This window comes from Mobula birostris, chromosome 12, assembly GCF_030028105.1.
Source record: "Mobula birostris isolate sMobBir1 chromosome 12, sMobBir1.hap1, whole genome shotgun sequence".
In the NCBI taxonomy this organism is placed as follows: Eukaryota; Metazoa; Chordata; class Chondrichthyes; order Myliobatiformes; family Myliobatidae; genus Mobula; species Mobula birostris.
The window spans coordinates 113,790,526-113,815,835 of NC_092381.1; the positions used below are offsets into that span (position 1 = coordinate 113,790,526).

A 25,310-nucleotide genomic window follows, 5' to 3' on the forward strand; every position below is an offset into this window, starting at 1 on the left:
CAGAGGTGTTGATGGTGGAGGAAGGGAAGCCTCTTTCTTTGAAGGAAGTGGACATCTCCTTCATTCTGGAACTAAAAGCCTCATTCTGAGAGCAAATGTGGAGGAATTGAGAGAGGGGGGTGGTGTTTATACAAGTAACAGGGTGGGAAGAGATAGTCAGGTAGCTGTGAGAGTCCGTGGGTTTATAATACATATCAGTAGGTAAGTTGTCTCCAGAGAAAGAGACAGAGAGATTGAGAAAGGGGAAGAAAGTGTCGGAAATGGACCAGGTAAATTTGAGGGTAGGGTGGAAGTCGGAGACAAAATGGATGAAGTTGACGAGTTCCGCATGTGTGCAGGAAGCAGCACCAATGCAGTCGTCAATGTAGTGTAAGAAAAGTGGGGGATAGCCACTAGTATAGGTTTAGAAAATAGACTGTACCACATTGCCGACAAAAAGGCAGGCATAGCTGGGACCCACGTGAATGCCCATGGCTACACCTTTTTGTCTGAGGAAGTGGGAGGTGCCAAAGGAGAAATTACTAAGATTGACGACAAGTTCCACTAGACAGAGGAGAGTGGTGGTGGAGGGGAACTGGTTAGGTCTGGTGTCCAGAAAAAAACAGAGAGGGTTGAGGCCTTCCTGGTGAGGGATGAATGTGTACAGGGATGTGTACATCCATAGTTAAAAACAAGATGATGGGGGCCAGGGAATTTGAAATCATTGAAAAGGTAAAGAGCTTGTGAAGTGTCACAGAAGTAGGTAGGAAGGGACTGACCTAGAGGAAATAAAACAGAGTTGAGGTATGCAGATATGAGTTCAGTGGGGCAGGAACAAGCTGGAACAATGGGTCTACCTGGACAAGCGGGTTTGTGGATCTTGGGTAGAAGGTAGAAACGGGAGATGCGGGTGCACGAACTACGAGGTTGATTTCATAGGGCAGAGCTGATATCTGTTCCTCAAAGGTCATCACCACCAGACTATGGAATTTTGCAGGGCAAAGGCAGGCTACTGCTCGTCACATTGCAGCAAAGAGAAGCAACACGGAAAAGTGATTTACTCCCTGGGAAGTGTTTTGGAATAAAAAGGGATGTGAAAAATGGAATAGAAATGCAAGTTTCTTTCCTCCTTTATCTTATATTTGGGCCTTATTCCGACCTGCTACCTGTGACCAGTGAGAAATAATGGAGATACAGGAATCTGCAGATGCTGCAGTCTGGTGCAACACACAAAATGTTGGATGAACTCAGCAAGGTCAGGCAGCATCGATGGAGAGAAATGGACAGTCAGGGTTTGAGTTGAGACATGGAAGGAGGGCAGATAGCAAACATAAAAATAGCGGTGGGAGAGGAGTGGAGCAACTGTTGGTGGGGGATAGGTGAGGGATGATGGGCAGATGAAAAAGAGGAAGTGATTTTATTTTATTTATTGAGATACAGTGTGAAATAGATCCTTCCAGCCCTTTGAGTCATGCCACCCAGATTTAACTCCAGACTAATCACGGAAAAACTTACAATGACCAATTAACCTAACAATCAGTATGCATTTGGACTGTGGGAGGAAACCAGAGCACCTGGAGGAAACCCACGTGTTTACTCAGATAACGTACAAACTCCTTACATACAGCAGCGGGAACTGAACTTGTGACACTCGTACAGTAAACCATTGTGCTAACCACTATGCTACTGTGCCAACCATCAGAACCAAGAAATGGAAATCTGAGGTTACAGAGTACTTAACGGCATAGTAGTGTAGTGGCTAGCACAACACTTTACACTACCAGTGAGCCAGGCCATTTGTGTGCTGATTTTCCATAAATAAATACGTAATTCTTATCATACTGAACAGATACATACAGTGTACTGATCAGTAGTATCCTAACTGGTTGTACATGCTCTGGTACAGAAACACCAATACCCAGGATTAGAAAAGGCTACAGAAAGTGGCGATATAGCCCAGTTCATCACAAAAAAGCCCTCCCCACCATTGAGCACATTTACAAGGAGCGCTGCCACAAGAAAGGAGAATCGATCAAGGATCCCCACTAATCAGGCCAGGCTCCCTTCTCGCTAATAACATTGGGAAGGAGGTACAGGAGCCTTAGGTCCCACATCACAACTCTACAACTCAAGTTCTCAGTATTTATTTATTTTTAATATATTTGAACAATTTGTCTTCTTTTGCACATTGGTTGCTTGTTAGTCTTTGTATGTAGTTTTTCATTGATTGTATTGTGTTTTTGTCCTACTGTGAATGCCTACAAGATAATGAATCTCAGGGTAGCAGTTCAAGTTCAGGTTTAATTGTCATTCAGCCATACATGAATACCCATGAATACAGCCAAATGAAACAAGTGTTACTTCAGGGCCAAGGTACAAAACATAGTACCAACAATCATACACAGCACAAGGCACATATAGCACACACAAGACAGCAGTAGATACAGTCCAAGTCCCTGAGACTATGAATGTTGCAGCAGTCCGCAGTCGAACACAGCATACTCGTCTTCAGCCAAGCAAACACAGGGTGGGGATGGAAGAGATGCAGCACCGACTCCAGCATTTTGCCACGCAACACTGCCTCCGGCACTCCAGTGAAGCCCCCGACTCCAACACCTGCCTCGGTCAGCTTCAAAAAGGCAACACTGCAGCTAGTCCTCTGTATGACTATGGCCCGCAGTTTTCCCGCCGTTCACCAATAAACTAATGAATTGGGACTTGCAACATTCCACACCACCAATGTCCTGCGATCACAAGAAAAGTGACTCGCTGTTAAGACTGCACACTCTTTTGTGCACCAATGTCTTTCTGTCGCAGACAGCATCAAGCTCTATACCAAGTTGCAACAGAAGCGTTCCCGCACAGGTCTGGAGAAGATTTTTAAAAACCCAGTCTCTTTAAAAAGAAGCATTGCCTAGCGGAGCGGTCATTATCAGAATAGTCTTGAGTCAGAATTGTCAGGCTTTGGCTCAACAAGGCTTCGTCGAGAACAGGCAGAGGCAAGGCAAGAAGGTAGGTTCATTCCTTATTTCTTATTTAACACTAGAAAGAATAGGGGACATGTCTACAGTGTTCTGTTCTGGGTGTCAGATGTGGGATTTCCAGGAGACTCCTAGCCTCCCCGATGGCCACATCGGCACCAGGTGCATCAAGATACAGCTCCTTAGAAACCGTGCTGGGGAACTAGAGCTGCAGCTCGATGACTTTTGACTTGTTAGGGAAAGTGAAGCAGTTACAGACAGGAGCTACAGGGAGGTAGTCACCCCAAGGCTACAGGAGACGGTTAAATGGGTGACTGTCAGGAGAGGGAAGAGAGAACATCAGATAGTGGAGAGCACCCCTGTGGGCCATACCCCTCAATAACAATTACTCCGTTTTGTGTACTGTGGCGGTGGGGGAGACCTATCTGGGGAAAGCAACAGCAGCCATGCCTCTGGCACTGAGTCTGGCCCTGTAGCTCAGAACCGTAGGGACCTGAAGAGGATGGCAGCAGAATTGGGGATTCTATAGTCAGGGGGACAGATAGGCGATTCTGTGGACGTGAAAAGCACATCTGTCCCTCGACTATAGAGTCCCCTATCCTGCTACCATCCTCTTCAGTCTGCCTCCCAGGTGCCCGGGTCCATGATGTTTCTGCACAAGTCCACAATATCCTGAAAAGGGAGGGGGAGCAGCCGGAAGTGGTGGTACATATTTGTACCAATGACAGTGGTAGAAAAAGGGAGAAGGTCCTGAAAACAGAATACAGGGAGTTAGGAAGGAAGCTGAGAAGCAGGACCTCAAGGGTAGTAATCTCGGGATTGCTGCCTGTGCCACGTGACAGTGAGGACACAAATAGAGTAAGATGGCAGATAAATGTTTGGCTGAAGGATTGGAGCACGGGGCAGGGATTCAGATTCCTGGATAATTGGGACCTCTTCTGGGGCCTGTACAAAAGGGAATCCAAGAGGGACCAATATTTTTACAGGCAGATTTACTAGAGCTGTTGGAAGTGGTTTAAACTAATACGTCAGGGGGATAGGAACCAGGATGATAGAACTGAGGATGAGGCAGCAGGTTTACAAGTAGATGATGGGTGTAACATGAATGTAAGGAAGGACAAACCAATGATTGGGTACAAATGCAGACAGAGCAAAGAGTTAAATTGTACCACAGAGACAAAATTCAAAAGGGCAAAGAATGCAGGACCGAAGGTGCTGTATTTAAATGCACACAGTATTCAGAATAAGGTGGACGAACTTGTGGCTGAAATAAGGCCATAGCTGGGAGTTTAATATCAAAGGATATATTTTGTATCGAAAGGATAGGGCCAGAGAATGTTGAATCTTTGTGGATGGAGTTAAAAAACTGCAAGGGTAAAATATCCATTTTGGGAATCATATACAGGCCTCCAAATGGTAGCCAAGGTGTGGGATTGAGATTGCAATGGGGGTCTGGAAAAGCTATGTAATAAGGGTAATGTAATGGGGGACATCAATATGCAAGGGGATTGGGAAAATCAGGTTAGTGTCGGATTGCAAGAGAGGGAATTTTGAATGGCTAAGAGATGGCTTTTTAGAGCAGCTTGTGATTTGAGTCTACTCAGGGAAAGGCTATCTTAGACTGGGTGTTGTGAAATAACCCAGATCTTATTAGAGATCTTAATGTGAAGGACCTCTTAGGAGTCAGTGATCACAATATGATTAAATTCATGCCGCAATTTGAGAGGGAGAAGCGTTAAGTCACATGTATCAGTATCACAATGAAATAAAAGGAATTACAGAGCAAAAATGGGTGGGGAAGTTGGATGATTGGGAAACTTTTAAAATTCAACAAAAGGCCACTGAAAAAGCTACAAGTAGGGAAAAGATGAAATATGAGGGCAGACTAGCCAATAATATTAAGCGGGATACTAAATGTCTTTTCAGTTATACAAAGAGTAAAAGGGAGATGAGAGTTGATATTGGACCAATAGAAAATGATGCTGGTGAGGTAGTAATGGGGGACAAAGAAATGGCAGATGAACTTAATGGGTACTTTGCATTTGTCTTCACTGTGAATGACACTAGCAGTGTGCCAGAGGTCCATGAGTATCAGGAAGCAGGTGTGAGTGGCATTGCTATTTACAAAGGTAGAACTGCTAGGCCAGCGGTCCCCAACCACCGGGCCGCAAGGCATGTGCTACCGGGTCGCGAGGAAACGATATGATTTGGTGATATGAGTCAGCTGCACCTTTCCTCATCCCCTGTCACACCCACTGTTGAGCTCGAATGCACGTGAGCTTATTACGCATGCGTCATCCATGTCAGAGCGGGAAGGAGATCAACTCCTTCAGTTTGCAAATGACGGCGGGCTGAAAAGTATCACACATCAAAGTTGCTGGTGAACGCAGCAGGCCAGGCTGAAAAGTATGTTTGACATAACATCTCTGCCGGCATTCCGGATCAAAGTCAAGGCTAAATATCCTGAGGTAGACACGGAAGCACTGAAAACGTTGCTTCCATTTCCAACATAACCCTGCAATGAATGCAACGAAAACTAAGTTGCGGAATAGACTGGACATAAGGAACCCTTTTGAGTATCGCTGTCTCCCATCACCCCTCCATAGGACCGCCTTGTTGCAGGGAAACAAGTATTCAGCCCAGGGCTCCCACTGATTCAGCAATATTGGTGCGTTGCGATGATTTTATATGTTCATACGAGGAAAACATGTGCTGTGTGTTTAATATCCAAACATTACTTAAATTTTGCTATTAACTTAGAAGTGACTTATATAACCATATAATAATTACAGCATGGATACAGGACATCTCTGCCCTTCTAGTCCGTGCCGAACGCTACACTCAACTTGTCCCACCGACCTGCATTCCTCTCCTGTCCATATAGCTGTCCAGTTTAACTTTAAATGATAATATCGAACCTGCCTTTACCACTTCTACTGGAAGTTCGTTCAACACTTATTTCAATCTCCCCTGTCCTCCCCTGATAATTGACTTATCGCTATATTCATGCGAGGAAAATATGCGCTGTGTGTTTAATATTAAATTCGTTAGATAAACCCTTTCAGAAACGAAATTGAGTGTATTAGCCACTTATCACCTATATTCCGGTCGTGATTAACAGCCCCCTCCCCAGACAGAATTGCCAATAACGATTTGCAGAAAAGAAATCGGCACGTGCACGCTCACGCATGTGCACTGGAGCCCGCGCAAGGCTTCATGGTCATTGTAGTCTTTCTCGGGGTAAACAATATATTTGATTGCTACCCTTGTCCGTTGGCAACCATTCCCCGCCGGTCGGCCAGTCCGCAAGAATATTGTCAGTATGAAACCGGTCCGCAGTGCAAAAAAGGTTGGGGACCCCTGTGCTAGGCAAACTGAAAGGTCTTAAGGTGGATAAGTCATCTGGACCAGACAGACTACATTCCAGAGTCCTGAGAGGTTGCTGAAGAGATAACAGATGCCTTGGCCATGATCTTTCAAGAATCACTTGATTCTAGCATGGTTCCGGAGGACCGGAACATTGCAAATGTCACTCCACACTTTAAGAAGGGAGAAAGACAAAGAAAGGAAATTATAGGCCAGTTAGCCTAACCTCACTGGCTGGGAAAGTGTTGGAGTCTATTATTAAAGATGAGGTTTCGGGGTAATTGGAGACTAATGATAAACTAAATCAAAGTCAGCATGGTTTCTGTAAAGGAAAATCTTCCCTGACAATCTGTTAGAGCTCTTTGAGGAAGCAACAAGCAGGGTGGACAAAAGAGAGGCAGTGGATGTCATATACTCGGATTTTCAGAAGGTGTTTGATAAGGTTCCATAGATGAGACTACTTAACAAGATAAAACCCTATGGCATTACAGGAAAGATATTGGCACAGATAGCGGAATAGCTGACAGGCAGGAGACAACGAGTGGGAATAAAAGGGGCCTTTTCTGGTTGGCTGCTGGTGACTAGTGGTTTTCCTCATGGGCCAGTATTGGGACTGCTACTTTTCACATTGTCAATGATTTGTTTAATGCAATTGATGGCTTTGTGGCAAAGTTTGTGGATGATACGAAGATAGGTGGAGGGGTAGGTAGTGCTGAGGAAGCAATGCAATTGCAGCAGGACTTAGACAAATTGGAAGAATGGACAAAAAAAAGTGACAGATGGAATACAGTGTTGGGAAATGTATGATAATGCATTTTCACTAAAGGGACAATAGCACAGACTATTATCTAAATGGGGAGAAAGTTCAAACATCAGAGGTGCAGAGGGACTTAGGAGTCCTTGTGCAAGGCACCCAGAAGGTTAATTTACAGGTTGAGTCTGTGGTAAAGGTGGCAAATGCAATGTTAACATTTATTTCAAGGGGAATAGAATATAAAAGCAAAGAGATAATGCTGAGACTTTATAACCATATAACAATTACAGCACGGACAGGCCATCTCGGCCCTTCTAGTCCATGCCAAACTCTTACTCTCACTGTAAGACACTAGTCATGCCGTACTTGGAGTAATGTCAATAGTTTTGGGCCCCATCTCTCAGAAAGGATATGTCGTCATTAAGAGAGTCCAGAGGAGGTTCACGGGGATGATTCCGGGAATGAAGGGGTTAAGATACGAGGAGCTTTTGGCAGCTTTGGACTTGTACTCACTGGATTTTAGAAGAATGCAGAGGATCTCACTGAAACCTATCGAATGTTGAAAGAACTAGATAGAGCTTAAGTGTGTTACATAGGCAGCTGTGGAGGCCAGGTCACTGGATGTATTTAAAGCGGAGATTGATAGGGTGTAGATTGACCACAGTTCAAAGGCTATGGGGAAAGGGCTGAGGAGGGTAAAAAAAGGATCAGTCATGATTAAATGGTGGAGCAGACTTGCTGGGCTAAATGGCTTAATTCTGCTCCTATGTCTCATGGTCGTAAGTCCAGCTCCTTCAGTTTCTCTGCCAACGAGCAGCTCACTGATTTGGTAGATCTGCTGTCATTTAAGTTCTTAATGTCCAACAGGGTCTTGCAATCAAATAAAAATTTTAAAAAGACAACAGTGCCTTTGGTTGACCTCGTAGAGGCTGCTGTATCTGAACGCGCCACCATCTTAGCCTTTTCGGTTAGTATCAGGTGATAGATGCATTTTTTGAAAATAAATTTACATGGGAATGGGAGTGGCTACAGGGTGGCATGGTAGCATAGTGGTCAGCACAACACTTTTCAGTACAGGTGACTTAGGTTCAATTCCTGCTGCTGCCTGTAAAAGGAGTTTGTATGTTCTCTCCGTGACCACGTGGGTTTCCTCTGGGCTTCCTCCCACAGTCCAATGACGTACTGGTTGGCAGGATAATTGGCCATTGTAAATTGCCCCACGATTGGGTTAGGATGAAATCGGGGTTCCTGAGTGGCGTACCTTGGAAGGCCCGTTCCACGTCATATCGCAATAAAAAAATAAAGCAGCGAGGGAGTGGATATTCTAACAGAAAAGAGTCACACACAATCCTAGAATGCAATGGGAGAAATTTACTGTAAACCAGTTAATCTGGCTCTGTTACAAATCATCTTGAGATTCACACACACAGTATTTTGCACTAATTAAACCGCAAAACAATAAAAAGGCACAGTTCAAAGCAGAGCAGCCAATAAAATCAAAATGAGGGATGGGGGGGTGGGGTCTGCAAGAGTTGAGTCACTACTCTACAAGAGGGGGTGTGATAAATATTAATGAAAGTGAATTAACATGTACAAACAAACTCAGTATGTGCTCCAAAGTGTTAATTCAAACACTGATTCTTCACAAATAAATAATCATGATCACAGTAGGACCAATACCAACACACACTGAATCTGCAACATTCTAGTAGACATATGAAGTGATCTAGAGCTGACTACAATTATTTTTCTCTATATTATTATGCATTGCATTGTACTGCTGCCACAAACTTAACAAATTTCACGACATATGCCGGTGGTATTAAATCTGATTCTGAAATTACTTCACTACTTTTCACTATCAGAATAAGTTTAATATCAGAATTGGAATCAGGTCTATTATCACAAGCGAGAAAATATGCAGATGCCAGAAATTCGAGCATCACACACAAAATGCTGGAGGAACTCAACAGGCCACGCAGCATCAAGGAAAAGAGTAGTCGACGTTTTGGGCCGAAACCCTTCGACAGGACTGGAAAAAAGAAAGCTGAGGAGTAGATCTGCTGCTGATAATAGGAGGTTCATTCCCATAATAAATAGGACGGGGGAGGTGGTGCACCCTGTTGGAATCCCCTTCTGGAGGTCCTGCCAACTAGTTGTGAAATGGGCTGATGTAAATCTGAGTTTGAATCCTCCTAGGTAGCTGGTGATCATGTCTCGAATAGCCACAGGCCTGTAGTAGTTGTTGAGTCCTTCTGGGATGAGGTCATGTGGAATAGACCTGTAGGCATTCGCGAGGTCTAACCAGACAACTGTTAGGTCACCTTTTTTCTGCTTGGTCTCATGGATCAAATGGCTAATCAGTGAGGTGTGTTCCAGACACCCTGAAAGGCCTGGACTACCGCCTTTCTGGATGGATGTGTTGATATAGTGGTTCTGCGTCATGTAAGAAATCAGCCTTCTTGTGAGCACAGAAAAGAAAATCTTATGTTCCACATCCAGGAGAGAAATTGTCCTAATCTGGGCAATTGTGGAAGAATCTTCTTCTTTTGGAATAAAGCATCCCTCTGCCAATTTAGATTATGAAGACACGTAGTCCTCTTTTATTGTCATTTAGTAATGCATGCATTAAGAAATGATACAATATTTCCTCCGGTGTGATATCACAAAACACAGGACAGACAATGACTGAAAAAACTGACAAAACCACACAATTATAACATATAGTTACAACAGTGCAACAATACCATAACTTGATGAAGAAGTCCATGAGCACAGTAAAGTTCAAAGTTTCTCAAATGTCCCTCTTCTCACGCAGACGGGAGAAGGAAGAAAAACTCTCCCTGCCATGCCCAACCCCAGTCCGACTCTGAGTCATCCGAAAATTTCGAGCTCTGATCAGCTCTCCGACACCAACTTGATGGAATAGTACCTTTGGCCCAGCTCTTTCTCATGATCTTCCACAGCCTCCGAAGTTTTAGGCTTTATCAGGTATGCCGTTTGGGCCTGGGGCAGCTGATGCTTTAGCTTTCCGGATGATGTCCTGGATTTCCTGCCATGTAGGCTCCTTCACATTCAGCTCAATTGATGGTTTTTCCGGTCTACGCACAGCCCGATTGGTTCCTAGTCCCCGACCCCTCCGTGGGTCGCTGTGTGCCTCCCGCAGGAACTCCTCTACCTCTGGCTTCGAGCTGGATAGTATACCAGATTTTTGTTGGCCAAGAGGAGTCCTGGTGAAGCTGAATGGATCTCTCACAAACTGTGCTTGCCTGTTCTCTTTCTTCCTTCTTTGCTGTCGCAGATGTTCTGCCCTCCGGAGTTTGCACAGCTTTTCCCGCAGCATACTGGTTAAGTCCTTGATACCTTCTTTTTCGGCCGGTGAGCTGGTTTTAAACCTCTTGCTGAGCATCTTTATTTCGCCTCTCAAGCGACGAATCTCCATTTCCCTCCTATTTGGTTGCCGTGGTAACTCGGGCTGGCTTCTCTGCTCCATTGGGCCAAATCATTCCTTAGCTATATTGTACGCTATGGCCGTGAGTGAGTCGATCTTTCTGTGTACTGGACCTGCTAAGGCAACTTCCAGGATGCTGTCTAGATCATCATTGAACTGCATCCAGGCGACGTTGTCTGACGATCTAGGCCATTTGATCCCGTCTTTCCTTGACGAATGGATTGGGGTAGCCGAAGAGGAACTCACTAGGTCTGTTGTTTGGTGCTGAGGTGACTCAAGTGCGGAGAGATCTTCAGCTCTGTGGGGTGCTTCCTGGCTGGAATTCTCCTTTGTCTCACTGGACACTAAGTTCATGTGCTGCACTTGGGTCACCATTGATCCACATCTAGACCTGCTCTTGTGTACCTTGAGCTCTCTGATTGATGTTTTTGCAGACTTTCCCACAATGACACCTTACCGTGAATTCCTCTTCGGTCAGTGTTGTTTGCTTTAGCTTCCTCGTGGTCGTGTTTCCTGTCCTGGCCATTGCCAGTATGACCATCCTGTTGAGTCACTCATCCTCCCCGGCTCTCCGGAGACTCTGGGGGTATTGCTCTTCGTGTTCAGTCGTAGCTTGAGTGGTGCCCTCTTGTGAGTGCTGCCCACAAGGTTGCTAGCCTTGTGAGCCGGTGCCAGTCTTTCCTGGAGGTCAGCTGTCTCTCCAGTGTCACCAACCTTCCTCGGTTACCATCCAGTCTTCCCTGGAAGCCACTGATACAAACCAGAGATTACTTGTTACAAACACCTGTTAGGGTGCATTCTCCAGTTACTTCATAAGGTAACTGTAGCCTTCAGCCAGGAGCAGATGTCATCAGGTGGTTCCCAACCCTCACCGAGTGTTTCGACCCTTAACCATGACACTCTCCAGTTGGTGGGCTGGCAGTGGTGGCCAAATCACTGCCCATCTGCTCCTGGCTTCAGCTCCCCTCCTCTCACCTGCTCCAAATCCAACAAGAGGCTCGTTCTGCCTCTTCCCCCATCCTTCGAGCTGCTTGTTTTTTGCTCCTTTCGTCCAGGCCCAGATCTGACAACAACAGCCATGCTGATTTGGCTGGAAAACCTCTGCAGCCGATCTCCACAGGGAACAACCATGCCTGCTATCCCTTGTCTTTACACTCCCGCACTAAGGGCTGGTACTTCAAGGCCTTTCTCTCGTGGGCCTCTTCCCGTCCCTCCTCCCATGGCACAGTCAGCTCAATCAGAATTATTTTCTTATCTTCGGTTGACCATAGTACAATGTCCGGGCATAGGGTTGTGTGCACCACATCCGGGAACTTCAACCTCCTTTACGAAAGGCCTGGGTCTCTCTTTGATGAAGGTGATGGCCTTCCTCAAACCTGTGCCAGCCGTCCTCTTCTTGCATCTCTCCCACTCTAGTGTGTCAGCAAGAGCCAGAAGCACCTTATCATGGCGCCACCTATACCGTCCTTGAGTTACACTCAGACAGTATACGACCCTGTGTCCCCTCTTGACCACAGAGCTTATAGTTCGGGTCCTCTCTCATCCCCCATGTGTACAGATGTAATGATGAAGGAAGGGTGTTATACACGGATCGCAAGAGGAAGGAAATACGGAGGGGCTGCAGTCTCCATAACTCTCACCATGAGATCTTGCGCTTAGGGAGATCCCATTTTGTCCATGCACCCTGGGACCCTTGTTCCACTTGTGACGACAAACCAAGTTATCAGAAGATTGATGCTGATGACAGAGATAAGTGAGACAATGGAGAAACATTCAAAATGTTAGTAAGAGAGAAGAGAGAGATTAACGAGAAAGAAACACATTTCAGAATATTGACAGACCGGTTGCTTTGAACCTGAACTGTTTGAAGTTTGATGGACAGGCAATACCCCAGCAGGGGGATAAAAAGAACAGGTTCACTAAGGCACGACACACACTACGAGATCACAAAATAACGAGACCCTGGAAGAGCGGTGTGCCCTCACAAGTTGGTGGGAGTTTGTAGGTTTGGTCGCAGGAACCGACCATAGATGCACAGGGTGAAAAGGTACGATCGACGGGAACCTGGTGTGTGTGTCCGCCCTTGCCTGGGTGCCGGGTTCACCGCGGAAGAACGGTCGTATCCGGAATGGAGGGGTCACAGTCGGTGACCACAGAAGACATAAAAGGGGTCGCCCAAAAGCTACCTGTGAAGAACATCAAAGGTCTGTTTGAATCAAAATTTGCATTCTCTCTCTCTCTCTCTCTCTCCCCAACGGCACAACAGCGATTACTGCAAACTGCACTAAGCTGAACTGAACTCTGCGTCACTCAAGACTGATCATTTTACCCCTAGACTGCGATAGAGCTTGATTGATTCCTGTTACCCTAGTTCTGTTTACATGTGTGTTTTATCATTGCTAACCTGTTGCATTTATATCCTTACGATTAGAGTACTGTGTTACTTATTTCTTTAATAAAACTTTATTAGTTTCTGTTAAACCTGACTCCAACTAAGTGGTCCATTTCTGCTGGTTTGGCAACCCAGTTACGGGGTACGTAACATAAGTGGAGATCCCGTCCGGGATTTTGAACGCCAAATTTGGGACTGGGTAAATTGATTGGGTTAAAATTCCTGAAAGAAAGAAAGGGCAAACAGCAGAAATGGAGATTGAGGAATTTCTAAAGGCGCCAACCTTGGAGACATTAGAGGATACCAGGAAATCAGAATTGGCAACTGTGGCCAAACAGCGGAATCTTTTTAAGGGGAAGTCGACAATGAGGAGAGCGGAGATGCACAGATCTATCATAGAGCATTATGTATCAAGAGGTGTGTTTCCCCAAGGGGAGCTGAAGGTGGTATCTATAGGAAAACCTGGTGGACAGGCGGTGCAGCTGCAGATAGAAAAATTGAGACTCGAGCACGAGTTCCGGGTAAGACAGTTAGAACAAGAAGAGAAACAGTTAGAACGGCAAGAGAGAGAGAGGCAGTTAGAGCGACAAGAGAGAGAGAAACAGAGGGAAAGGGAACTTGAGCTGGAAAAGTTAAGGATGACGCTAGCGCAGGGGCCCATGCCGAACCAAAGTGGAGGGTTCAGGGCGACCCAGGAGGTTAGGCTGGTTCCCCCATTTGAGGAGGCCGATGTTGATCGGTACTTTCTCCATTTTGAAAAAGTCGCTGCAAGTCAGGACTGGCCGAGGGATAAGTGGGCTGTTTTGCTTCAGAGTGTACTTAAAAGAAAAGCCCAGCAAGCTTACTCGGCATTGTCCGCAGAAGATGCCCAGAGGTATGATGTGGTGAAAGAGGCGATACTCAGGATTTATGAGTTGGTCCCGGAGGCATACAGGCAGAAGTTCCGGAATGTCAGGAAGCAGCGGGGCTGCACGTATTTAGAGTTTGCCCGTGAGATGCAGACATATTGTGAGCATTGGTGCGCCTCGAAAGGGGTCAGTGGGGATTATGACAGACTGCTACAGCTAATACTGATTGAGCAGTTTAAAGGTTGTGTCCCTGAAGGTATGAGGCCCTATCTAGATGAGAGAGAGGCAGAAACCTTAGCCGCAACTGCTAAGTTAGCGGATGAATACGCGTTAACGCACAAAGCGAAGTTTACCCCCAGTAAAAGCTATCAGAAGGGTAGTCAAGAGGGCGGACAGAGTCCGCCAGAAAAGTCAGAAAATAAGCCGGGGACTAGTGAGAAGGATAAGGAAGATCGGGAACAGTTTGGCAGGAAGTCTCCTGGGGTCGTATGCTATAATTGTGGGAAAGCCAGACACTTTGCGTCCAGGTGCTTTGCCCCAAAGAAGGAGACGAGGAAAGGAAAAACGACGGTTCCGACTGGCTGTATTGAGCTGGCAAACAAACCGCTAGGGGAGAAGAGGTCTGATAAAGTTCAGGAAGGGCGCGAGGAGTTTATCTCGGCCGGATTGGTGTCGGAGAAGAAGGGGTTAAACCTGGTTCCAGTACGGATCTGGAGAGACACTGGAGCTTGTCAGTCATTGATCTTAAAGAGTGTGTTAGACTTTAGCTCAGAGACCCAGACTGGGGAGGTCAGGGTGATAAAAGGCATTGGGAAAGGGACTGAAGCAGTACCTTTGCACCAGATACACCTAAAAAGCGACTTGGTCTCTGGACCGGTCACGATTGTGGTGAGGCCCGAACTACTGATGGATGACGTGGAGGTCTTACTCGGTAATGACCTCGCCGGCGGAAATGTGTTCTCAGCAGTAAAACTGACAAGCCAGCCTGCCAGCATTGAGGCCCCGCCCATGGACTCACAGGTTTATCCCGTTTGCGCAGTGACTCGGCGCATGTCCAGAAAGGCTGCCGAAGCGAATGTAGATTTAGCTGAGACATTTTTATCAGCCTTGTACCAGGAGGGGTTAGAAAGTGAGAAGGGGCGTAGTGAAACGGAAGTTGAGGTAGACTTATCATTAGCAAGGAAGGAATTTATACAGGCACAGGAGCGAGACGAGGAGCTGATGGTTTTGGCGGAGACAGCTCTCTCTGAAGCAGAATTAAAAAGGGAGCCAGTGGGCTATTATGTGAAGGAGGGAGTACTAATGAGGAAATGGAAACCACGTACCGTGCCCACAGATGAGGAATGGGGGGTGGTACACCAGGTGGTAGTACCGAAAATTTATGGGGATGAGATTTGTAACTTGGCCCACAAGATACCCCTCGGTGGACATTTTGGGCTGAGGAAAACAGTCGATAGAATCATGAAAGAGTTTTACTGGCTGCACAGGAGGAAGGATGCTATTGACTACTGCAGACGTGAGCTAACACAGTTACAAGCTATTAACATGTTTAAAGCTTACCATGATCAGAAAACAGATCTAGTTGATCTAATAAGGCTAGGGTGCCACCTGATAAGGGGAAAACCCATTTTGGAAAGATAAGTATGGTGCCGACCAGATGGGAGAACTCTATTGTTTTGGCCAACTTTGCTGATGAGTTTTCTCACATAACCCCTGAACAGAGCGAGCCACTGATAAAGCTAACTAACTGGCACGCAGACGTTAGGTCCGGATGTCCCAAGGCGATGCAAAGAGCCGGGACATGGTGTTGTTGTCATATCAGGTCAGCCTAGTAAGCAACATGCCTATAGAATGATTAATTCAGTGACAAAAGGGCTAAGGAACGCAGAAGCGTATATTGACGATTTAGTGGTCTGGAGTGACACGTGGGAGGAGCACATTCTGGCAGTAGAGGAACTGCTTAAAAAGCTGTTTGAAGCCAGCCTGACAGTGAACCTCGCAAAAAGTGAATTCAGCCACACGAAGGTCACTTATATGGGATTTGTGGTAAGACAGGAGCAGCTGGCACCGATGCAGGCTAAGGTGCGGGCTATCTCTGAAGTCCCCACCCCGACAGACAAGAGAGCCCTGAGAAGGTTCTTGGGGATGGTGGGGTACTATCGGAAGTTTTGCAAAAAACTTTGTGAATATTACCCTTCCTCTTACTAAGCTCTTGCCAAAGAATGCTAAGTTTGCGTGGGACGACCTTTGTTATATTTGTCCGGGACGGAAACCACTGAGAATTTACACTGATCACAACCCATTAGTGTTTTTGGTCACTATGAAGGATAAAAACAAAAGGTTACTCAGTTGGAGCCTGGTCTTAAAGGGACTTGGTATTAAAATAAAACATATAAAAGGAACGGAAAATGTGATTGCTGACTGTCTGTCAATATGTTGACAACTTAAAGTTCTCTGTACTAGCCGAATAGCTGATGACCCTGTACATTAGTGTGTATCTAATAATATATTCATGCCTATAATTTTTACCCCGGTAAAAGTCCTTTGAAGGATAGGGGTGTGATGACAAACCAAGTTATCAGAAGATTGATGCTGATGACAGAGATAAGTGAAATAATGGAGAAACATTCAAAATGCTAATAAGAGAGAAGAGAGAGATTAACGAGAAAGAAACACATTTCAGAATATTGACAGACCGGTTGCTTTGAACCTGAACTGTTTGAAGTTTGATGGACAGGCGATACCCCAGCAGAGGGATAAAAAGAACAGGTTCGCTAAGGCACGACACACACCACGAGATCACGAGATAACGAGACCCTGGAAGAGCGGTGTGCCCCCACAAGTTGGTGGGAGTTTGGAGGTCTGGTTGCGGGAACCGACCATAGACGCACAGGGTGAAAAGGTACGATCGGCGGGAACCTGGTGTGTGTGTCCGCCCTTGCCTGGGTGCCAGGTTCACCGCGGAAGAACGGTCGTATCCAGAACGGAGGGGTCACAGTCGGTGACCACAGAAGACATAAAAGGGTTCACCCGAAAGCTAACTGTGAAGAACATCAAAGGTCTGTTTGAATCAAAATTTGCATTCTCTCTCTCTCTCTCCAACGGCACAACAGCGATTACTGCAAACTGCACTAAGATGAACTGAACTCTGCGTCACTCGATACTGATCATTTTACCCCTAGACTGCGATAGAGCTTGATTGATTCCTATTACCCTAGTTCTGTTTACATGTGTCTTTTATCATTGCTAACCTGTTGCATTTATATCTTTATGATTAGAGTACTGTGTTACTTATTTCTTTAATAAAACTTTATTAGTTTCTGTTAAACCTGACTCCAACTAAGTGGTCCATTTCTGCTGGTTTGGCAACCCAGTTACGGGGTATGTAACACACTGCCTTTGACATCTGCTTCACTTCCTCACGGATGCCTATACCATGCCTCGCTTGTTCCTTATGCTTGCGTTTTCCCACTGCTGGAAGTGAACTGAGCCGAGGTCTTGCCACCCGACGCAGGGGTTGCCAATGATATCTCGCAGCTTCAGAGAACACACTGCCTCCTCCACAGCTGCGTTGGCTGCCCACTTGCACCCAGATCTGGTTGTAACGCCTGCTTGCTTTACCAAGATGTCATTGGAATCTGTCAAGCTTAATAAGGCTCTGCATTTTGCCACCTTGAATTCCTCCACAACAGATGACAGGGGAAGCTGCAGTTGCCCAGAACGAATGTAGAGGCCCACTGAAGAGAAGCTTGGGGGAACTCCCAACCACCTCCGCAGGTGCTTGTTGGTTTTCCTCTTGATGCCCTCTACGGCAGTCACGGGGAACTCATGAAGTGTGAAGAGCCAGAGAAGCCTGGGCAGAAGGCCGTATTGGTATAGCCAGGTCTTGAATGTACCGGGAAGTCCGGATTTGTCGATCTTCTTCAACCATTCGTCTGTCTGCTTCACAGCATTGGTGACACTGGCCCCATCTGTCAGTGACACATTAAACTACTTCCCCAAACGTTTTATTGGGTTACCTTCGATGGAAGGGATGACCTCACCCGGAACTTGGAGGCTAAACTTGCTAGTAACTTTGCCCTTTCTGATCACCATGCACCTGGACTACTTGGCCTTGAAAGACATCCTCGCCCAAGTGGCTACATTACCCAGGGTTTCCAATACCCATCTTGCTTGGACATGTGACACAGTTGTTATAGTGATGTCGTTCATGAACCCTCGTAGAGCCGGCTGAACAATGCCCAACTGGTCAAAATTTCTGTTACTGTGAATAGCTAAGCGAGTAAAAGATGACCTGATTTCCAAAAGGCATAAAGTTAAAGATGGCATATTTCTTTAATATTTTAAGCAAGATTACTTTTTTATTTCCATCTTTTACACTTTCAAAATAACGAAAAAGGAAAAGGGCCCAAATGGGCACCTTGCATGGTTAGTACTTAGTAATACCCCCTTTGGCAAGTATCACAGCTTGTAAACGCTTTCTGTAGCCAGCTAAGAGTCTTTCAATTCTTGTTTGGGGGATTTTTGCCCATTCTTCCTTGCAAAAGGCTTCTAGTTCTGTGAGATTCTTGGGCGGTCTTGCATGCACTGCTCTTTTGAGGTCTATCCACAGATTTTTGATGATGTTTAGATCGGGGGACTGTGAGGGCCATGGCAAAACCTTCAGCTTGCACCTCTTGAGGTAGTCCATTGTGGATTTTGAGGTGTGTTTAGGATCATTATCCTGTTGTAGAAGCCATCCTCTTTTCATCTTCAGCTTTTTTACAGACAGTGTGAAGTTTGCTTCCAGAATTTGCTGGTATTTAATTGAATTCATTCTTTCCTCTATCAGTGAAATGTTCCCCATGCCACTGGCTGCAACACAAGCCCAAAGCATGATCGATCCATCCCCATGCTTAGCAGTTGGAGAGGTGTTCTTTTCATGAAATTCTGCACCCTTTTTTTTTCCAAACATACCGTTGCTCATTGCGGCCAAAAAGTTCTATTTCAACTTCATCAGTCCACAGGACTTGTTTCCGAAATGCATCAGGCTTGTTTAGATGTTCCTTTGCAAACTTCTGATGCTGAATTTTGCGGTGAGGATGCAGTAAAGGTTTTCTTCTGATGACTCTTCCATGACGGTCACATTTGTGCAGGTGTCGTTGCACAGTAGAACAGTGCACCACCACTCCAAAGTCTGCTAAATCTTCCTGAAGGTCTTTTGCAGTCAAACGGGGGATTTGATTTGCCTTTCTAGCAATCCCACGAGCAGTCCTCTCGGAAAGTTTTCTTGGTCTTCCAGACCTCAACTTGACCTCCACCGTTCCTGTTAACTGCCGTTTCTTAATTACATTACAAACTGAAGAAACGGCTACCTGAAAACGCTTTGCTATCTTCTTATTGCCTTCTCCTGCTTTGTGGGCATCATTTATTTTAATTTTCAGAGTGCTAGGCAGCTGCTTAGAGGAGCCCATGGCTGCTGATTGTTGGGACAAGCTTTGAAATTTGCATCACCTGGCCTTTCCTAACAATGACTGTGAACAAGCCATAGCCCTAACAAGCTAATTAAGGTCTGAGACCTTGGTAAAAGTTATCTGAGAGCTCAAATCTCTTGGGGAGCCCAAACTTTTGCATGGTGCTCCTTTCCTTTTTTTCACTCTAAAATTGTACAAAACAAAAATAATACACTATTCTTGCTTAAAATGTCAAAAAGAATGTTTCATCTTTAACTTTATGACTTTTGGAGATCAGTCCATCTTCTACTCACTTAACTATTCACAGTAACAAGAAATTTTGACCGGGGCGCCCAAACTTTTGCATGCCACTGTATATATATTATATATACATAGAAGATTTAAAGTAGTACAAAAACCTAAGTAATATATATTTTAAAAAAGTGAGGTAGTGTTCATGGGTTCAATGTCCATTTAGGAATCGTATGGCAGAGGGGTAGAAGCTATTCCTGAATTGCTGAATGTGTGCCTTCAGGCTTCTGTACCTCCTTCCTAACAGTAACAATGAGAAGAGGGCACCTGAGTGATGGAGGAGTCTTTAATAATGAATGTCACCTTTCTGAAGCACTGCTCCTTGAAGATGTCTTGGATACTATGGAGGCTAGTATCCAATATAGAGCTAACAAATTTTACAACTTTCTTTAGTTTTTTTCAATCCTGTGTAGTAGCACCCTCCCCCACCCCCCATTCCAGACAATGATGCAGCCCGTCAGAATGCTCTCCATGGTATATCTATAGAAGTTTTCAAGTGTTTTTGCTGACAAACCAAATCTCTTCAAACTCCGAATGAAATACATCCGCTGTCTTGCCTTCTTTATAGCTGCATCAGTGTGCTGGGACCAGATTAGATCCTCAAAGTTCTTGACACGCAGAAACTTGAAATCGCTCACTTCTGATCCCACTATCAGAATTGGTTCATAATCCCTCATCTTACTGTTCCTGAAGTCCAGAATCAGCTTTTTGCTCTTACTGACATTGAGTACAAGGTTGTTGCTGTGACAACACTCAAATAACTAGTATATCTTGCTCCTGTATGCCCGTTCATTTCCATCTGAGATATTACCAACAATAGTTGTATCATCAGCAAATTTATGGTATTTGAGCAAAACCTAGCCACAAAGGTCATGGGTATAGAGTGAGCAGAGCAGTGGGAGATGCGCCACTGTTGATCGTCAATGAGGAGGAGGTATCATCACCAATTCCCACAGATTGTGGTCGAATCACTATTTTCTTTTTTTTGGCGTGTGCGTGTGCGTCTGCCTGTGTGCGTGATGTTGGCGCGACGATGTCTTTTTCATGCCTTTACAAGGCGTGCAGCGAGGGAGAGAGACTGTGCGGCACGCCACTCCTCACATAGACATTTCGCAGTATTTTTCCCTTTATTTTACAAGGTCGAGTTGCAATCACGACACTCAACCTGGCACGGATGGAAAGCGTACTCAGGAGCAGACCTGGCTGGGTTCGAACCTGGGAACCTCCGTTTCAGAGCCTGGTGCTGATGTCTTTGCGCCACCAGCCGGCCCCGAATCACTATTGCCAAAGCTGCCACAAATTGTGCCCTGAATCACCGTTTTCAAGGAGGAGATTTGTAGGAGATTATCAGTGACGTTTAACAAACTCAATGATGTGGTGCTAAGCGGTTAATGTTCTGCAGTTTATCCTGTGGTACTTCACTATTCACTGCTACACTTTATATACAAAGTAGATAATGACCATCAGATTATTTCCACATTGAATTATTAATTAAGATCTTGATTACACCACAAGGTTTTTCACATAGAAACACAGAAATGCTACAGCAGAATACAGGCCTTTCAGCCCACAAAGCCCTCTATTTTTCTAAGCTCCATGTACCTATCCAGGAGTCTCTTAAAAGACCCCATCGTTTCCACCTCCACCATCGTTGCCGGTAGCCCATTAAACACTCTCACCACTCTCTACGTAAAAAAACCTACCCCTGACATGTCCTCTGTGCATACTTCCAAGCACCTTAAAACTGTGCCCTCTCGTGCTAGCCATGTCAGCTCTGGGAAAAAGCCACACTGTCCACACTATCAATGCCTCTCATCATCTTATACACCTTAATCAGGTCACCTCTCATCCTCTGTCGCTCCAAGGAGAAAAGGCCGAGTTCACTCAACCTATTCCCACAAGGCATGCTTCCCAAACCAGGCAACAATCCTTGTAATTCTCCTCTGCACCCTCTCTATGGTTTCCACATCCTTCCTATAGTGAGGCGACCAGAACTGAGCACAGTACTCCAAGTGGGGTCTGACCAGGGTCCTATATAGCTGTAACATTACCTCTCGGCTGTTAAACTCAATCGCATGATTGACGAAGGCCTGAGCACTGTATGCCTTCTTAACCACAGAGTCAACCTGCACAGCAGCTTTGAGTGTCCTATGGACTCGGACCCCAAGATCCCTCTGATCCTCCACACTGCCAAGAGTCTTACCATTAATACTACATTCTGCCATCATCATTGACCTACTAAAATCTGGGTTGAACTCCATTTGCCACTTCTCAGCCCAGTTTTGCATCCTATTAATGCCCCGCTGTAACCTCTGACAGCCCTCCACACTATCCACAACACCCCCAACCTTTCTGTCATCAGCAAATTTACTAACCCATCCCTTCATTTCCTCATCCAGGTCATTTATAAAAATCATGAAGAGTAGGGGTCCCAGAACAGATCCCTGAGGCACACCACTGGTCACCGCCCTCCATGCAGAATATGACCCATCTACAACCACTCTTTGGCTTCTGTGGGCAAGCCAGTTCTGGATCCACAAAGCAATGTTCCCTTGGATCCCATGCCTCCTTACTTTCTCAATAAGCCTCACATGGTACCTTATCAAATGCCTTGTTGAAATCTGTATACACCACATCTACTGCTCTACCTTCATCAATGTGTTTAAGTCACATCCTCAAAAAATTCAATCAGGCTCATAAGGCACGACCTGCCTTTGACAAAGCCATGCTGACTATTCCTAGTCAGATTATGCCTCTCCAGATGTTCATAAATCCTGCCTCTCAGGACCTTCTCCATCAACTTACCAACCACTGAAGTAAGACTCACTGGTCTATAATTTCCTGGGCTAACCCTACGCCCTTTCTTGAATAAGGGAACAACATTCGCAACCCTCCAATCCTCCAGAACCTCTCCTGTCCCCATCGATGATGCAAAGATCACTGCCAGAGGCTCAGCAATCTCCTCACTCGCCTCCCACAGTAGCCTGGGGTACAACTCGTCTGGTCCCAGTGACTTATCCAACTTGATGCTTTCCAAAAGCTCCAGCACATCCTCTTCCTTAATATCTACATGTTCAAGCTTTTCAGTCTGTTGTAAGTCATCCCTATAATTGCCAAGATCGTCCTCTGCAGTGAATGCTGAAGCAAAGTATTCATTAAGTACCTCCGCTATTTCCTCCGGTTCCATACACACTTTTCCACTGTCACACTTGATTGGTCCTCTTCCCTCACGTCTTACCTTCTTGCTCTTCACATATCTGTGTAATGCCTTGGTGTTTTCCTTAATCCTGTCCTCCAAGGCCTTCTCATGGCCCTTTCTAGCTTTCTAATTTCATTCTTGAGCTCCTTCTTGCTAGCCTTACTATCTTCCAGATCTCTATCATTACCTAGTTTTTTGAACCTTTCGTGAGCTCTTCTTTTCTTCTTGACTAGATTTACAACAGCCTCCGGACAGCACAGTTCCTGTACCCTACCATCCTTTCCCTGTCTCTTTGGAACATACCTATGCAGAACCCCACGCAAATATCCTCTGAACATTTGTCACATTTCTTCCGTACGTCTCCCTGAGAACATCTGTTTCTAATTTTTGCTTCCATGTTCCTGTTTGATAGCCTCATATTTCCTCTAACTCCAATAAACGTCTTCCTAACTTGTCTGTTCCTATCCCTCTCCAATGCTATGGTAAAGGAGACAGAATTGTGATCACTATCTGCAATATGTTCTCCCACTGAGAGCTCTGACACCTGACCAGGTTCATTTCCCGATACTAGATCAAGTACAGCCTCTCCCCTTGCAGTCTTATCTACATATTGTGTCAAGAAACCTTCTTAAACACACCTAACGAACTCCACCCCATCTAAACCCCTTGCTCTAGGGATGTGCCAATCGATATTTGGGAAATTAAAATCTCCCACCCTGTTAATAACCCTGTTATTATTACACCTTTCCAGAATCTGTCTCCCTATCGGCTCCTCGATATCCCTGTTACTATTGGGTGGTCTATAAAAAACACCCAGTAGAGTTATTGACTCTTTCCTGTTCCTAACTTCCACCCACAGAGACTTCGTAGACAACCCCTCCATGACTTCCTCTTTTTCTGCAGCTGTGACACTATCTCTGACCAACAGCGCCACACCCCCACCTCGTTTGCCTCCCTCCCTGTCCTTTCTGAAACATCTAAAGCCTGGCACTCAAAGTAACCATTCCTGCCCCTGAGCCATCCAAGTCTCTGTAATGGCCACAGCATCATAGCTCCAAGTACTGATCCACGCTCTAAGCTCATCCACTTTGTTCATAATACTCCTTGCCTTAAAATAGACACATCTTAAATCATTGGTCTGAGTGCACTCTTCTCTATCACCTGCCTATCCTCCCTCTCACACTGTCTCCAAGCTTTCTCTATACGTGAGCCAACCTCCACTTCCTCCGTCACTTCAGTTCAGTTCCCACCCCCCAGCAATTCTAGTTTAAACTCCCTCCAATAGCCTTAGCAAACCTCCCCATCAGGATATTGGTCCCCTTGGGATTCAAGTGCAACCCGTCCTTTTTGTACAGGTCACACCTGCCCCAGAAAAGGTCCCAATGATCCAGGAATCTGAATCCCTGCCTTCTGCTCCAGGGGAGGTGGTCGATGGGATTGCAGACTGGGCTGAGAAAGTCAGATGCACACAGTTCTATAGATCACAAACACAAGAAAGTCTGCAGAGGCTGGAAATCCAAGGCAACCCACACAAAACGCCGGAGGAACTCAGCAGGTCAGGCAGCATCTCTGGAAAAGAGTAAACAGTTGATGTTTCAGGCAGAGACCCTTCTTCAGCACTGAGAAGGAAGGGGGAAGATGCTGGAATAAAAAGGTTGGGGGAAGGGGAGAGAGGCTAGCCAGAAGGTGATAGGTGAAGCCAGGTGTGTGGGAAAGGTCAAGGACTGGAGAAGAAGGAATTTGATAAGACAGGAGAGTGGACAACAGGAGAAGGGGAAGGAGGGGGATCCAGGGGGAAGAAGTGAAATGTCAGAGTGGGGAATAAAGGAAGGTGGGTGGGCACTGGGAGATTTGTTTAACTTTAGGAATACCATCAGGTTGGAGGCTACCCAGACGGAATATAAGGTGTTGCTCCTCCACCCTGAGGGTGGCCTCATCTTGGCAGAGGAGGAGGCCATAGATTGATGTGTCAGAATGGGAATGGGAATTAAAATGTTTGGCCACTGGGAAGTCCCGCTTGTGGCAGATGGTGCAGAGGTGTTTGATGAAGCTGTCCTCCTATTTATAATGGGTTTTACTACCGCAGAGGAAGCCATATTGGGAGCACCAGACACAATAGGCAATCCCAGCAGCTTCAAAGGTGAAGTGTTGCCTCACCTGGAAGGACTGTTTGGGGCCCTAAATGGAGGTGAGGGAGGAGCTGAATGAGCAGTTGTAGCACTTTGGCCAGTTGAAAGGGATAAGTGCCGGGCAGAGATTAGTGGGGAAGAATGAATGGACAAGGGAATTACAAAGAGCAATCCCTGTGGAAAGCAGAAGGGGGCAGGTAAAGACATGTTTAGCGGTAGGATCCCTTTGGAGATGGCAGAAGTTGAGGGAGATAGTCTGCTGGATGTGGAGGTAAGGACAAGAGGGACTCTTATCACTATTACAGCAGCGGAAAGATGGGGAGAGCATGGATGTATGCGAAATGGAGGTGATGTGGGTGAGGGCAGCATCAATAGTAGAGGGAGGGAAACCCTGTTCTTTAAGAGGAGGAGGACATCTCTGATGTCCTGGATTGGAAAGCCGCATCCCAGAAAGAAATGCGGAGGAG

At 45.8% G+C, this 25,310-nt stretch overlaps 1 protein-coding gene across 3 annotated transcripts in view; it reads right to left on the minus strand.

Moving 5' to 3' along the window:
• The window catches only part of LOC140206209 (BTB/POZ domain-containing protein 7-like), a 172,867-nt gene that overhangs the window by 63,037 nt on the left and 84,520 nt on the right, over positions 1-25,310 (minus strand). The gene's annotated exons all lie outside the window — the stretch shown is intronic.